The sequence below is a fragment of the Sciurus vulgaris genome, assembly GCF_902686455.1.
Source record: "Sciurus vulgaris genome assembly, chromosome: 3".
NCBI lineage: Eukaryota > Metazoa > Chordata > Mammalia > Rodentia > Sciuridae > Sciurus > Sciurus vulgaris.
In genome coordinates this window covers 178,227,306-178,240,855 of record NC_136463.1, presented here as the reverse complement: position 1 = coordinate 178,240,855, position 13,550 = coordinate 178,227,306, and the positions used below count along the sequence as shown (strand labels likewise).

The 13,550-nt window shown below is 42.4% G+C and overlaps 2 protein-coding genes across 3 annotated transcripts in view; one reads left to right on the top strand and one right to left on the bottom strand.

The window, feature by feature from the left end:
- The window catches only part of LOC306656996 (uncharacterized protein), a gene marked incomplete at its 5' end in the record, with an annotated part of 173,356 nt that overhangs the window by 158,811 nt on the left and 995 nt on the right, over positions 1-13,550 (top strand). The gene's annotated exons all lie outside the window — the stretch shown is intronic.
- MFF (mitochondrial fission factor) overlaps positions 8,523-13,550 on the bottom strand; it is a 58,938-nt gene continuing 53,910 nt past the window's right edge. The window contains exons 14-15 of one of the 2 annotated variants that reach the window (XR_013762689.1): positions 12,083-12,173; positions 8,523-8,657 (exon numbers count right to left, since the gene is read on the bottom strand). The gene's annotated coding sequence lies outside the window, so the exon portion shown is untranslated. Of the gene's footprint in view, positions 8,658-9,283; positions 9,400-12,082; positions 12,174-13,550 lie in introns of those variants that run through there. The other variant, XR_013762690.1, reaches the window with a different exon arrangement.

The following is a 13,550-nucleotide window of genomic DNA, read 5'->3' as shown; positions in this document are numbered from 1 at the left end:
TTCTTAAAAAAAAAAAAAAAAAAAAAAATCTTTTTTCTTGGTGCGTTATAATTATACATAGCAGTGGGATTCATAATGCCACATTGGTACATGGGCTTAACATGCTGTGATCAATCTCATTTCCCAATACCTTCCTTTCCAACGTATTGCCTATCGAGCCACTTTTTAGATCCTCTTTGGAGTCGCCCACCCACCGCACAGACTCAGACAGATGAGTTGTGTGGGAGTCTGAGCGAACCCATCTGCAGAGCTTGAATTCTCTCGTGAAAGTTGCTCCTCTTGCTCGCATGTCTTCTCTGCAGAGAGAAGGACCTTGGATCGCTATCCCTGGTCTGCCTGTAACAGGCTGCTGCCATCGGTGACTCCATCTTGTTCAGTTCTGTTCCCTCACTTTATCCTCAGTCTGTGGCCTTCACTCTTCATTCCTGTGATCTTTGTTTTTCTGAGCTGATGTAAGAAACCGACTGTTGACCCCAAAACTGCCTTCAAGATAAGAGAGGGAGTTGCCACCAGGAGTTGCAACCTTCAGCCGGCGGCATAACACTAGGCTGCCTGGCTCAAGTTCCTGGGAAATCCTGCTTTCTGCAATTAGCTCCTGACCTGATCCTTGAATAAATATCTCCTACTTCCTCGAAGACTTGGAAGGTAGAACTTGAGACATTCAAACATCTGCCTCCTTCTAGGTTGCTAGCATCTGCAATAAAATCTGTTTTCTCCCCAGCGCCTATTTCTCCTGTATGAGTTTCTGAACCCAAGTCTGGTAACATGCCCTCTCTTGCCCACCCCTTGAGGCAGGGGCAAGGAATGTTTCTGGCCCAGCCTTAGGAGCATCTGAATACATTTGCAGTTTTGTTGTCACTTGCCCAAGGGTGACCTGGATGGGACTGGTGGACCAAGCCTCTAGTCTATAGTTTTCAAAGTGAAAAGACCAGAATAAAAGATTCTGCCACATGGACATCATAAAAACCGGTTTTTGAATACTCAGTTATGTATTGTCCTGGATTAGGTACTACAAATAGAGGAGGAAAAAGATACCAGGTGTGGTGGCATGCACCTGTAACCCCAGTGACTCAGAAGGCTGTGTCAGGAAAGCTGCAAACTGAGAGCCAGTCTGGATCCCTCAGCAAACCTGTCTCACAATAAATAAAATGGGCTGGGATTTGGCTTAGTGGCAGAGCGTCCCTGGGTTCAATCTCCAATACTGCCAACAATTAAAATCGAAAAAAAAAAAAAAAAAAAAAAAAGACATATATTTGCCCAGTAGGAATGGACATGCCTCATCTACGTGCATTTCATGGCTCCACTCCTCACCTGCATGGACCTTCCCTCCAGAAACTGCCATCCGGGCCTCGGAGGTTGCCCCAGTAGGCATGCAGTACATGACCTGGATGGCCTTACCAAGTAGCCCTGATAGAGTATCTGCTTGACTTAAAAGCACTCGTGTGCAGATTATGCCTTTAAACCGCCCCCCCTTTTGTTCTGGAGTGAGGCTTGTACTTTCCTACCTTCCCTGAAATTCCTCTTCCTTCAAAGGTGTGTCTTTTCCTAAAAACTTCTTGTGCTTTCTCCAACCGTTGTTCTGCAAGGTGCACCGTTTTCAGTGGACATGATCCCTTACCTTGAAGGAACAAAACTCCACTGACTAACTTAGAGAATATGAGCAATCAGCAGCAGGTCAGGGGCCCTCTTGGGAGAGAACCACAATTCTGATGGCACTTGATCCGTGTTTTCTACATTTGCCTCAATCATCGCTATGAAAAGTGGAGGAGTCTTTTCCTTTTTCCTTTTCTTATCCCAATCTCACAAACCAAAGAACACTTGATCCAGCATCAGGAAATCAATCTGATCTTGGTGTCTGAGGGACCCAACCACAGAGGGGACCATAACCGCAGCGTGCAAAGAGCGAGATTTGCCAAGAGCAAGATCTGCGCTAAGCGAACTCCTTCTTTTCACATCTGGTTTCTTTTAGAGTAAATCAAGGCTACACCTGAAGGTCAAGGTTTTTTGGTTTTTTGGGTTTCAACTGTTGGGGAGATTAGATTAAAACATATTGACCCCACTACGCTGTCTCAGACCAGTTCCTAAAGTGTGGGATGCCTGACTAGCATTTCAGGTGACTCCGGAAGACATTACTTTTGCCTGAGGCTCAAGCAGGGCCCTTCTTGGGTGGAAAGTCCCCTTTCACACGGCCATCACTTGCATGCATTCTTCTCTAGCCTGGATCTGTCTCATCAAAGTTAATGCAGTTCACACTCACGAGCCCTCCACCTCCATGAGCTCTCAATACCATCTGGTTTATTACTCTCTCACTCTCCTTAAAACACTCTCTTCGGTGCCTGTGACAATTTCTGGTTCTTCTCTGGCTATTCTGGCTTTGCATTTGTGACTCCTGAGGGGGTTCTTCCTCCCTGACCCTCTTCTGAGTCCCAGGCATTTCTTCCCAACAACCCCCTTGATATTTCTGCACAGAGGACTCACAGGTGTTTCCAACTCAACTGGAAGTGACAGCTTTGCTTCACCCAAACCAACCCCAGCCACAAAATTGCTCCCAATACTGCCTGGTCACTCAGGCTAGAACCCGGACCCTCCTTCAATCAATCTGAGGTCCCTTCTAAATAGATGCCAAATCCACTGACTTTCTGTCCACTTCCACAGTCACACCTAAATCCAAACTCCAACTCCCCTCTGCCCACTGCAAGGGCTGCCTCATGGGTTTCCCCATCTCTACGTTTACCCCTTCCCAACCCACTGTGCACACTGCAGCACTTCACACCCCAGCCACCCTGAAAGAGCCTGCCCAGAGTTATTAGCCAGCCCCTCCAATCCCCTAAGTATTGCTGGAAAATAATAGCGACATCAGCACTGGAGTTTTTGGGTAATCCCAGAAATCCAAGCAAAAGAAGATGGAACAGGTGCTGTGCGACCAAAGCTCAAGCTTGGCTTTAGTGAGGTGACTTTTAAAGGGCTTTTGAAGAACAGAATTAACATTTAATAGAGACTCTTTTAAAACCCAAGAGCTTGAGATCCTCTGGTCTATGGGAAAGATGTCCTTGGGTAACTCAACTCCCTTTCAACTTGACTCCACAAAGTAATTTTCTTCCAAGTAACAATGACATGTCAGGCAAGAGAAATACCAGTAGGAGCTGACAAGCTCAAGAAGAATCTGGAGTGATGGCCACTCAGCCTGGCTGACTGTCCCATCTATAAGTAAATGTCACCACTGCAGATCTGGGAGAAAGTGAAGCACAAAAACGGAAGCCAGAGGAAAGGGGGGCGGGGAGGCACAGAAGTGGCTGGGGCGTGCTCCTCTCTTCTCTGAATGCGCTGAACCCCAGGCCGATAGCAAAAGCTATAAATACCACCTTGGAAATTCCCCAAGATTCATTATTAGTTGGCAGTCCATTCAATGTCCCCACAGAGGTGCTATAAAAGATATTTATAGCTAATCTACATATTCCCAGACACACCTAGATGGGAATGAATTCTAGGATGGGGGTGAATACAGAATGAGCAAGGTCAGGCTCCTGAGGCCCTAACGACCCAACTGGCTTGTGGATCCCTGTTTTTATCAGATTTTGGAAATTCTCCTTGAATCAGAACAGTAAATATTTGCTTAATTAAGAAATAAAGTTTTCGTTCTAATTTAACAATACAGTTGAAAAAAAAAGGAGCTTAGAACAGAGTCATAGATGTTTTTGTGAAGGACCAGGTATGAATCTGTTAGACTCCGCAGACTCCTATGTATTTTCCTTCCTCCCTCCCTTCCTTCCTCCCTCCCTCCCTCCCTCCCTCCCTCCCTCCCTCCCTCCCTTCCTTCCTTCCTTCCTTCCTTCCTTCCTTCCGTCCTTCCTTCCTTCCTTCCTCTTTTTGTTTTTATTGCCCTTAAATGATATATACCATTCTGGGCTCAAGGACAGTAGAGACTTGGCCAAGGACAGATTTGATGAACCCTGCCTCATGTAAGGAGGAATAGTAATTTTAAAAAATAAATTGTTTTGTATATTAAAGATATAAAACATGATATTATAAGATACATATATAGTAAGATGGCGGACCAAATTGACATGCCATTATCTCACATAGTTACTCCAACTCACCCTGTGACAAGAGCACAATTACCTATTCATTTAGAAAAAGCCCTGAATACAATGCACTATTATTAACTGCAGTCCTCATGGTATACATTAGGTTTTTCAACTTGCTTATCCTATGTGTTAGAAACTTTGTAGCCCTTGACCTACATCTTTCCATCTTTCTTCCAACTTGCCCCTGGTAACCATTGTTTTATTCTTTGACTTTTTTTTCTTTTAAGAATTCCAGGACTGGGGATATGGCTCAGTTGGTAGAGTGCTTATCTTGAAAAAAAAAAAAAAATTCCACATATAAGTGAGATCATCTAATATTTTTCTTTCTGTGCCTAACTTTTTCACTTCCATTCCTCTCTCCCATGGCCCACAGTGATAGGGAATGGAAGCCCAGGGCCTCACAGCTGCTATATAAGCACTCTATCATTGAGTTAGACTTCCCAGCCTTGATTTTTTAACTTAGCACAATGTCTTCCCTGTCATGGCAAATGGCAGGATATCTCTTTTTAAAGCTTGAGTAATATTCCATTACGTATACATAATAGTTTTCTTATCTGTTCATCCACTGATGGGCACCTAGGTTATTTCTCTAGCTGGACTATTGTGAATGGTGCTATAAGGAACACGGGAAAGCAGATATCTTTACCAGGTGATGATCTCATTTCTTTTGGGTATATGCTAGAAGAAGGGTTGTTGTTTCACATGACAGTTCCATATTTAATTTTTCTAGGAACCTCGATGCTCTTTTCTATGATGGCTTCACCAACATACACCCTGACACCCTTGCCAACACTTAATATTGTCTTTTAAGAATAGCCATTCTAATACATGTGAGGTGGTGTCTCATCGTGGTTGTGGTTTTTGTTTCTCTGATAATTAATGATATCAAACACCTTTCACATACCCGTTGACCATCATATTATCTTTAGAGAAATGCCTCTTTAAGTTTTTTGTCTATTTTTTTTTTTTTTTTTTTTTTGCTGGTGCTTGCAGGGCCTTGTGCTTGCAAGGCAAGCACTTTACCAACTGAGCTATCTCCCCAGCCCCTAAGTCTTTTGTCTATTTTAAAATCAAGTTATTTACTTTTGTATTATTGATTGATATAAGTCCTTTATAAATCTTACATATTAACCTTACCTGCTATATTGTTTGCATATGATTTTTCCAAATTCGTATATTGGCTTTTACTTTGTTGTTTATTTCCTTTGTTGTGGAGAAGATTTTTGCTTTGATGTAGTCCAGTTCTTTATTTTTGCTCTTATAACCTGAGCTTTTGGTATAATGTCTAAGATATCATTGAGAATGCCACCATCAGGGAGTATTTCCCTCCTGTTTTCTTCTGCAAGCTTTATGGTTTCTGCTCTTACACTTAGGTATTTATGCGGTTTGTGTTGAATTTTGTGTATAGAGTAAGATAAGGGTCCTCTTTCTTTCTTTCTTCATTTCTTTCCTTTTTTTTTTTTCATGTGGTAATCTGGTTTTCTCTGAACCTTTTGTTGAAGATAAAAATAGTAATATTAATACTAGATTGCATAGATTGCACTGAGTGCTAGTTAGGTACCATATTCTTGATCTCTTTGCCTACCAATAGTTTACAGTGCTCATCTCTCTAAGGAAATGTATAATAGCAGTCTTTAAAAGATAATCTGTAGATCTCTTAGAAACACCATAGTATGTACAAAAGTTTCCTTTGTGGTTACTACCCAAACAAGGGTCTTTTGAGAATGTTGCCGACAAGCTGAGGGTTCTCCTCCTCAATGTGGGTAGAAATCACAATCAGGCAAAGTGCAGCTCCCTTGGTGTTAGCAGCTCCGCACTTTGAATGCCAGCAGCTCTCTGCTCTCTCTATAATCTTCCCCTGGCAGTCAGGGCCAGCAGCTCCCAGGAGCTCTTGAGAAGTCTTCCAACAGCCAGTCCTAGCAGCTCTGGCAACTCTCTGTTGCTCTTTGGTTGCTAGCTAATTTCAGTGTTACCAGTCCTGGCTGCTGGCTGCTTTCAGTGCCATCAAGCCTCAGTGTCACCAGCTATTAATATAACCAGCTCAGCCTGCTCTACTCGGGATAGAAATCAGGAAAAAGCAAAATATAACCACCCAAAAGAAGTTGTATGAGGACTTGTGCTATAGCATAAGAGAAAGCAGTACATGGGCTATTCTAATAAGGGTATGGGAAAGGCTACTTTTGTAGACAAAAAGGCAGACTCACACATGTGCAGTGTTCTGCTAGCTACCTGCAGATCTTCTGCTTAATCCTGGGTAGGACAGGGGTCCCTACCAAACTGGAGACAGTTGAGGAGGCTACAGAGTTTTGGAGTCGTCAAAAGAGGCCACAGAACAGAGTCATTTGGGATGGATTTACAACTCAAGCTTGCCACGCCAAATAAAACTCTCTTAGAGCAGTCATGGGGAGTCTGATGTAGCCACAGCTGGGCATAAGGCATTTGGGGCAATCATGGATGTCAAAGATGGAAGAAAGGAAAAGAAAAAGTACCTCTTGGGAGGGTCAGTTCTACTTTTCTGTCTCAAGAATATGCAGAGAAGAACTTAAAATTCATACTCTTTTAATTGTGGGTTCATTGTGCTTTCTCTATAATAGGAATTCATTCATAACTCTTTTCATTACTTATAGAAATCAGAGTAAATTCTCCCTCTTGACTCAGGACATGATCTTCATCATGTCCTGGGCATATTGTAAGGGCAGAGAGTACAATCATAAGTACAGGTACTATAGCAGTCAGTGCAGAGTCTATACCTGTCAGTGCAGAGACCACAGCTATGAGTGTTGGGACCTCCCCCCACCCCCACCAGAAGGCATGCAGGGTCCACAGCAAAGCATGTAGTGTCCACTGCTCTAAGTCCAGGGTCTACGACTGCTGGGAATTTGCTATTACTGCAACTGTAGAGAGCAAAGGAAGACAAGAAAACAAACAAGTAAGCAAGTATGGTCATTTCAGTGATAAATAGATAGTAAAATAATCTGTGGGGGGGACTGTTGAAGACCTCTGGGAAGAGTGAATGTGATGACAAGGAAAGAACCTTCTGGAGCTGTGGATGTGAAGCAAGAGTGCTGAAGCAGAAGGACCTGTCTTGTTTGTTGATCAGTTTCCTTCCACCCCCTTGCCCATTCCTGCCTGACCCCAGGGTCCAGAGCTGGAGACCTGAATTTCCTAGCTCCCTAGCTCCAGGGTTCTAGAAGCAGTGCGTATTCTACTTCTGTGAAGGGGAGGTGTGAGGGGTGGCCCACAGGGTGCAGGTGAATGTCTGGGCTTTGGCAAATGCAGGCCTGGGCATCACACTCCTGGCTGTGTGGCTTCCCTGTCAGTTAGCTGAGCAGCTGTGCCCATCTGCACACTCTCCTGTACTTTCCTGGCCTCCCTGATTCTCTGGAAAAGCCTAGAGCAGCTATCCTCTTCCAGTTCTTTCATCAGTTCGCATTGAAATCTCCAAATTAATTTCATCCTTCAAAAACAGTCCTTGGAATGGATTTTATTTTCCTGGTCCAGTTCTATCTGCTTTAGAGATGTAAAGTTCTGAGAAAAGAAGGCACTTACTGGAGGAGAGTGAGAAGGCTGGCCACACCGAGAGGGAGTAGGGAAAGGAAGACCGAGGATCCACCACTGCGGGAGGCCTGACCAACGAGCCAGAGTTTGGATTTTATTTTGGAAGCTCTGGAAAGGCACTAAGTGGGTGAAGGTACGGCAGAGAATTGAACAGAAAAAAAAAAAAGGAGAAATGGGCAAGATGAGAAATAAGAAACAGGTGGAACTAAGGAAGTATAGATAATAACGACATGCTTAGAGTAATACATGACAGAAAAGAAAAAATAACTAAAAACCAACCTGGCAAGTACTAGTCAATACTTAAAGGCTATTTGATTTCTGCTATTGCCAAATGTTTTCTACCTCATCTGACAGACAAAAGAGGACCAGTCTCAAACTGGTTAATTACATTCAGGTTAGTTACACGGAAAAATTCCCCGATTGCAGAGAGAGGTTGAAGAATCTGGATAAGACAGATAACCAAATAATTTTTGGCTGAATGAAATCTAATTTGAACAGTGTCAAATGTCCCTAACCACTGAATACACATGATTTTGAATGATTTAATCTCAAGATTATATCCACTCTATAAAATTTGACCTTGATTCTAATGCCGTATGTCAATTACCGTCTTTGTGTTCAGAAAGTCTAGTTCCTTGAAGAGCATAATATGCATCCTTCAAGTTCAGGAAACACAAATTTTGAAATTACTTTCTTTACAACATCATCATAAGTATGTCACAGATTACGTTGACAATGATAAAGAGACTATAAATTGTGTTTCATCATCACATATTAAAAAATCATTTACTGAACATGTGATATGTCGATCAATATAAAACTTTTAGGTGGGAAATGATAAAGGGAACAGGGCAGCCCCAGTAGTCAATAATAGCTTACCTCTCCCACTGACTCAGGCACTTAGTGAGCCAGCTCCAGGTCTCAGCTTCCAGATAATCACAGGGACGTCACAAGATTGCATACTCTCCAAGTGCCCTGTCAGGTATGTGGGCCCATTTGAATCAGCTCTCTTACCTGGAGATATGAGGGATGGAGCCTAAGGGAGAGACAGGGTGTTTCTGCCCTGAAGGTGGAAACTCAGGAAGCAAGCCCCAAGCTGGGCCTCAGGTCCTTGGGCCAAATGGAGCCAGAGACGGAGGTTCAGGAAGGAGGACCGAGAAACAAGAAGAGGAAGAAGGAAAATGGCAGGTGGACTGGAGCAGAGCCACAGAGGGAGGTGGCACCTCTTTGGCTGCAGGCAAGGAACAGACAGCCTGCCTGCTCAGGTCACCAACACCTGGCTTAGGAGGGCAGCTCCAAGTCACCACCTGGGAAACCTTGGGCAAAGTATTGGAACTCTTTAAGTCTCACTCTTCTCATTTTCAAAATGGGCCTACTGGAGGTCTTCGCTATCCAAGGACACAGGTTAAACAAACAAACAAACAAGCCTCACGTGAGCCTCTGTAGATGGAAACTTAAGTTTCACAGCAAATAATTGAGTAACCTTTGATTAAACCACTTCTTTAAAAATTAAACAAAAGTATTAAATAAAAAACATTTTGCTTTATAGTTAACAAAACATAGGTTATAATTACAACAAGGTACTCGTTTTTTAAAACAAAGAATGACTCGGATTTATATGCAAAGTATTGGCATATCTTTCCTGACAACGCTTCCTGCTGCAGGGTTTCTATCAGTTTTCCTGAAGTCTCTCCTAAAACCTTGACATGCAAAGAATTCTCTTCCTGTGATGTCGTGTGTCGTTGTACATATGTTCCTGCAAGAACAGATAGTGAATGAACAAATATAATTGTTTTCAACTTTAATTTTTACTAGATACCCTCCAAAACCTCCCTCTCTGCATAACATTTAGAAATTCTGGATAAAACGCAACAAAGACCTCTTTATATGTAGAGTTGGCTCAAAAGAATAAAGACATCTCCAGGGGAAGAAGTGGAAGAGGGTTGCAGCTAGATCTTGCAGCTGCCTTGGGCCGGGCCAAGAGGACTTCTGGATCAGAGAGCCCTGCAGAAGGTATGGTGCCTCCAAGAGCCCATGGAGCACCAGGGAAGGAACCCAGGACCTCACACGTGCTAGGCAAGCACTCTCCCACAGAGCCACATCCCCAGCCCTCACACTTCTAATTTTCCTTTAGTTTTCTATTGAAATGACCCCTTTCTAGCATTCTCAATATCTAGGTATTGTATTTATTGTTTCTTCTCGTGGATGTTGAAGCTTTAGGGGCAGTGATGTGTAAGTTCACCGACATCCAGCACCTATCACACAGTAGACTCTCAATAAATAATTGCTGGATGAACTGAATTAGCTCATGAGCTGAGCTTCAAACAATTCTCCACCTCCGTGTCAGTCTTTAAGACCAACCATACAGCATACATGGTCAGGCGTGCTTTTATATACACAGAATTGCAGTCACCCCCTAACTCTAAGTAGGGGTGGTGACTAGATCAGAGGCTGTGTGGAAAACTCCCTCTGTTGAGAAATGAGCCCGACATCTCAGTGTTATCTTGCTCGTAACTGTTTACTGCAGATGCATAATAAATGATGGTTAGCATTACTACTCTGATCTTTTCCTGGAACTTTTAATATTGCTCTGTTTAATATTGCTCTGTTGCAAAGAGGACACAATTCTTCAGCCTGGTCCACACCCTTACTCTGTCCCTGGAGTCAGAAGGTAGAGAACTGTAATCTCTTGACTATTTTTTTGTATCGTTCAAAGTTGAGCAGAGTTGAGTGTTTTGGAAAGATGAGGAACAATAAATGTCAAGATTCATGTATAATGAAATGTCACGCTAAAATAAACAGTTTTTGGTTTTCAGTAAGTAATGTTCACAGGCATTGAAATATGGAATGTGTCATAAGAGCATGGGACACTAGGGATAATAGAGACACTAGAACTAAGAGAACTGTGGTGTGTGTGTGTGTGTGTGTGTGTGTGTGGTGCTGGGGATCAAATCTAGGGTCTTGAAGATGTTAAACAAATTCTCTTCCACTGCGCCATGCTCCCAATTCCTAAAGGAGCTATTTGTGAGAAAGCTTCATGAAGTGGAAAGGATGTGCATATGCCAAATATCGGAAGGGACTCCCTCACATCCCCTTTCCCCAAACTCATCATGCCTCACCTCACAATCACATTCAGCAACATTCTCCTGAATGATGTCGTACCTACAGAATGCATGGACAACTAAGGAACCAGCCAGATATTCACTTTTAAAGAATGCATCCTTGGCCGAACACAGTGGTACTGTAATCCCAGCGGCTCTGGAGGCTGAGGCAGGAGGATCAGGAGTTCAAAGCCAGCCTCAGCAACTTAGCAAGGCCCTAAGCAACTCAGAGAGACCCTGTCTCAAAATAAAACATAAAAAAGGGGACTGGGTATGTGACTCAGTGATAAAGCACCCCTGGGTTCAATCCCTAGTACAAAAAAAAAAAAAAAAAAAAAAGCATTCTTCTTTTTCTTAAATAGTTTTCTGCTTTGGGGGATTTAGGAAAGAAAAAAAAAAAAACAGCTCTCATTTTCTAGGAAGAAGGCAACTTCCTATAAAAGTAAGATTTGAAATGCACCAATCCAGACCACACTGCTTAGCCCTTGACAAAAGGAAATGGCATCACGGGGTTTCCTCTTAGAAGACATGCTTTCAAGCGTCCTAACTGACCTCCCCTGCAGGGAGAATGGCTAGTTCATTCCCTGGACTATTAGGATTTTCCTCTTCCTGTGCCTACCTCTTCAGTGCTGCCAGCCAGCCATGGAATAAGCACAAACATCCCAGAGTTGCTCTAAGCCACCTTCCTCCCTGGTCTCCTCTCCCTCAGGCCTCCCCTTCTTCATTACTCTGTAGTCTGTCCACACAGTTGGTGTCCCGAACATGCCTTGCCCTCTCCAAGTTGAATGGACCTGGATGAGCACCATTTTTGTTTGCACACAGGTCTGGCTCTGTCATTGGCAGGATGGAGAATTCTATACAAATGGAAGCCTACAGACAGCATGTCCAAATACTTAATAATTCATGCTAACAGACTACTAAATAAAACGCATCCTTTGTATTATCAAATATAACTTCATAACAACCATATGAAGACTATGGTTTCATATGCAAATCTGTGGATTTGGGCAAAATTTCAAAGACAACTAAATTTAATCACTATTGTCTCATGGCTAGGTGATCTCTTGATGGATCAGGATTTTGGGGTAATAGAATAGAAATAGAATGTTTTTCCTCACCTTCATTTCACCAAAGTTATTAAATATTTGCAAACAATAAGGATTTTTAAATAATTTGTATTCTATTGTTAATCCTGTAAAGGATTAATATGAAATATAGCAATATTCAAACTTAAATGTATTTTCATCAAGAGAACAAACTATAGAAAGGAAAACAATAAAAAAGTATTTTTCACATGCTTAAAAGTTAACTTTCTTAAATTTATATGGTATCACATACCTGTAGTCCCAGTTACTCAGGGAACTGAGGCAGGAGGAGGCCTTGAGCCCAGGAGTTTGGGGTCATCAGGGGCAACATGGTGAAATACCATCTCTTTAAAAAAAGAATGTTAACTTTCTTGAAAAAAATTTTCAAAATTGTCTACAAAAGTCAAAGAGAAAATTCAAATTATAATTAATAAGCATTCAAATGTTAAGTGAAAAAATTTTAGATGAAGCTGTAATACTTATTTACTGCCATACTTACTTCACATAAATTTTAACAAAAATGAAAGTAGAAGTCCTCACATGTCTACTGTTTAGTGTTCTTTTATTGCCAAGGTAAAGAATTCATAGCCTGTTTCATAATGCAATATTCAGATTATCTGTGTGCAAACCTTAGCAAAGTATGAATGATTTAACATTGCAAAACCTTGTTCAGCTACCATGTGCAACATGTAAATGCCTCACAAGGCCTGAGCGCCTGGAGAGCAACATGTGAGAACACAGTGATAAGCAAGCCACAGGATCTTGCCTGCTTACTGGATCTGATATTTTAATATGCAAGAATATTTTGTACTCATGCTGAGAGGAAGGATTGAACAACTTCATCTGTCCTTTCTCTTTCTTCGATATTTCTCCCATACAAATCTTCCCCACCCTGAGAAGCAATCAACAGGCAAGCACTGATCGCTCTATGGTATTTAGAGGTAGGCAGCTCTTGTTCTGGGGATGGGGGACAAAAGATGTGGAGAAGCACCTCCCTGGGACCTGGGCAGTGTTAGTCACAGGCCAAGCTCTGGATCCAAAGGGGCAGAAGGTCTTCGTGCTCTTTAATAGATTTGTTCTTTAATAGGTTTATTGTGATATGTGAGATCCTAAAGTTCAGTGCCCAAGGCAGGGACTCCTCTTGCCTAGTTCTGAGGGTGAAGCTGGGTGCATGGGAAACCTCTGTGATCATTGAAAAACCACCTCATGTTATGTCATCATGAAAGAGGATGACTTCCCCTAGGACAAATGTCCCTAGCTAGGGCTCAGCATGGGGTATTGAAATTCTTTGTTTATAAGGATGCCCTTGCTCAGACGCAGCCTCCTGTGTCTCCTTACTTATGGAACATTCTTGGTTATATTTCAAAAGTGTTATATGTTTAATTTGTGGAATACAAAATTACAACATTGAATATGCTTCTCTGATGACTCTGCCATCCTATTTATGTGGTTCAATGGAAAGTCACTGTGCTGTTACATGGGTCACATTCCTAGGATGCACAATCCCAAGAGTAGACCCACCTATACCATCATTTGTGTATGTATCTTTTGACATGACTTGCAGGACACCAGCTGCTCCAGGTCTGGTCTCTGCAGCTCAAAGTGTTGCAAGTCTGAAAGATCCTCTTTTTGCTAACTTCTGAGTTTTGAACTGCCTCTCTCTCTCTCTCTCTCTCTCTCTCTCTCTCTCTCTCTCTCTCTCTGTTCTGATGCAGGGAGTA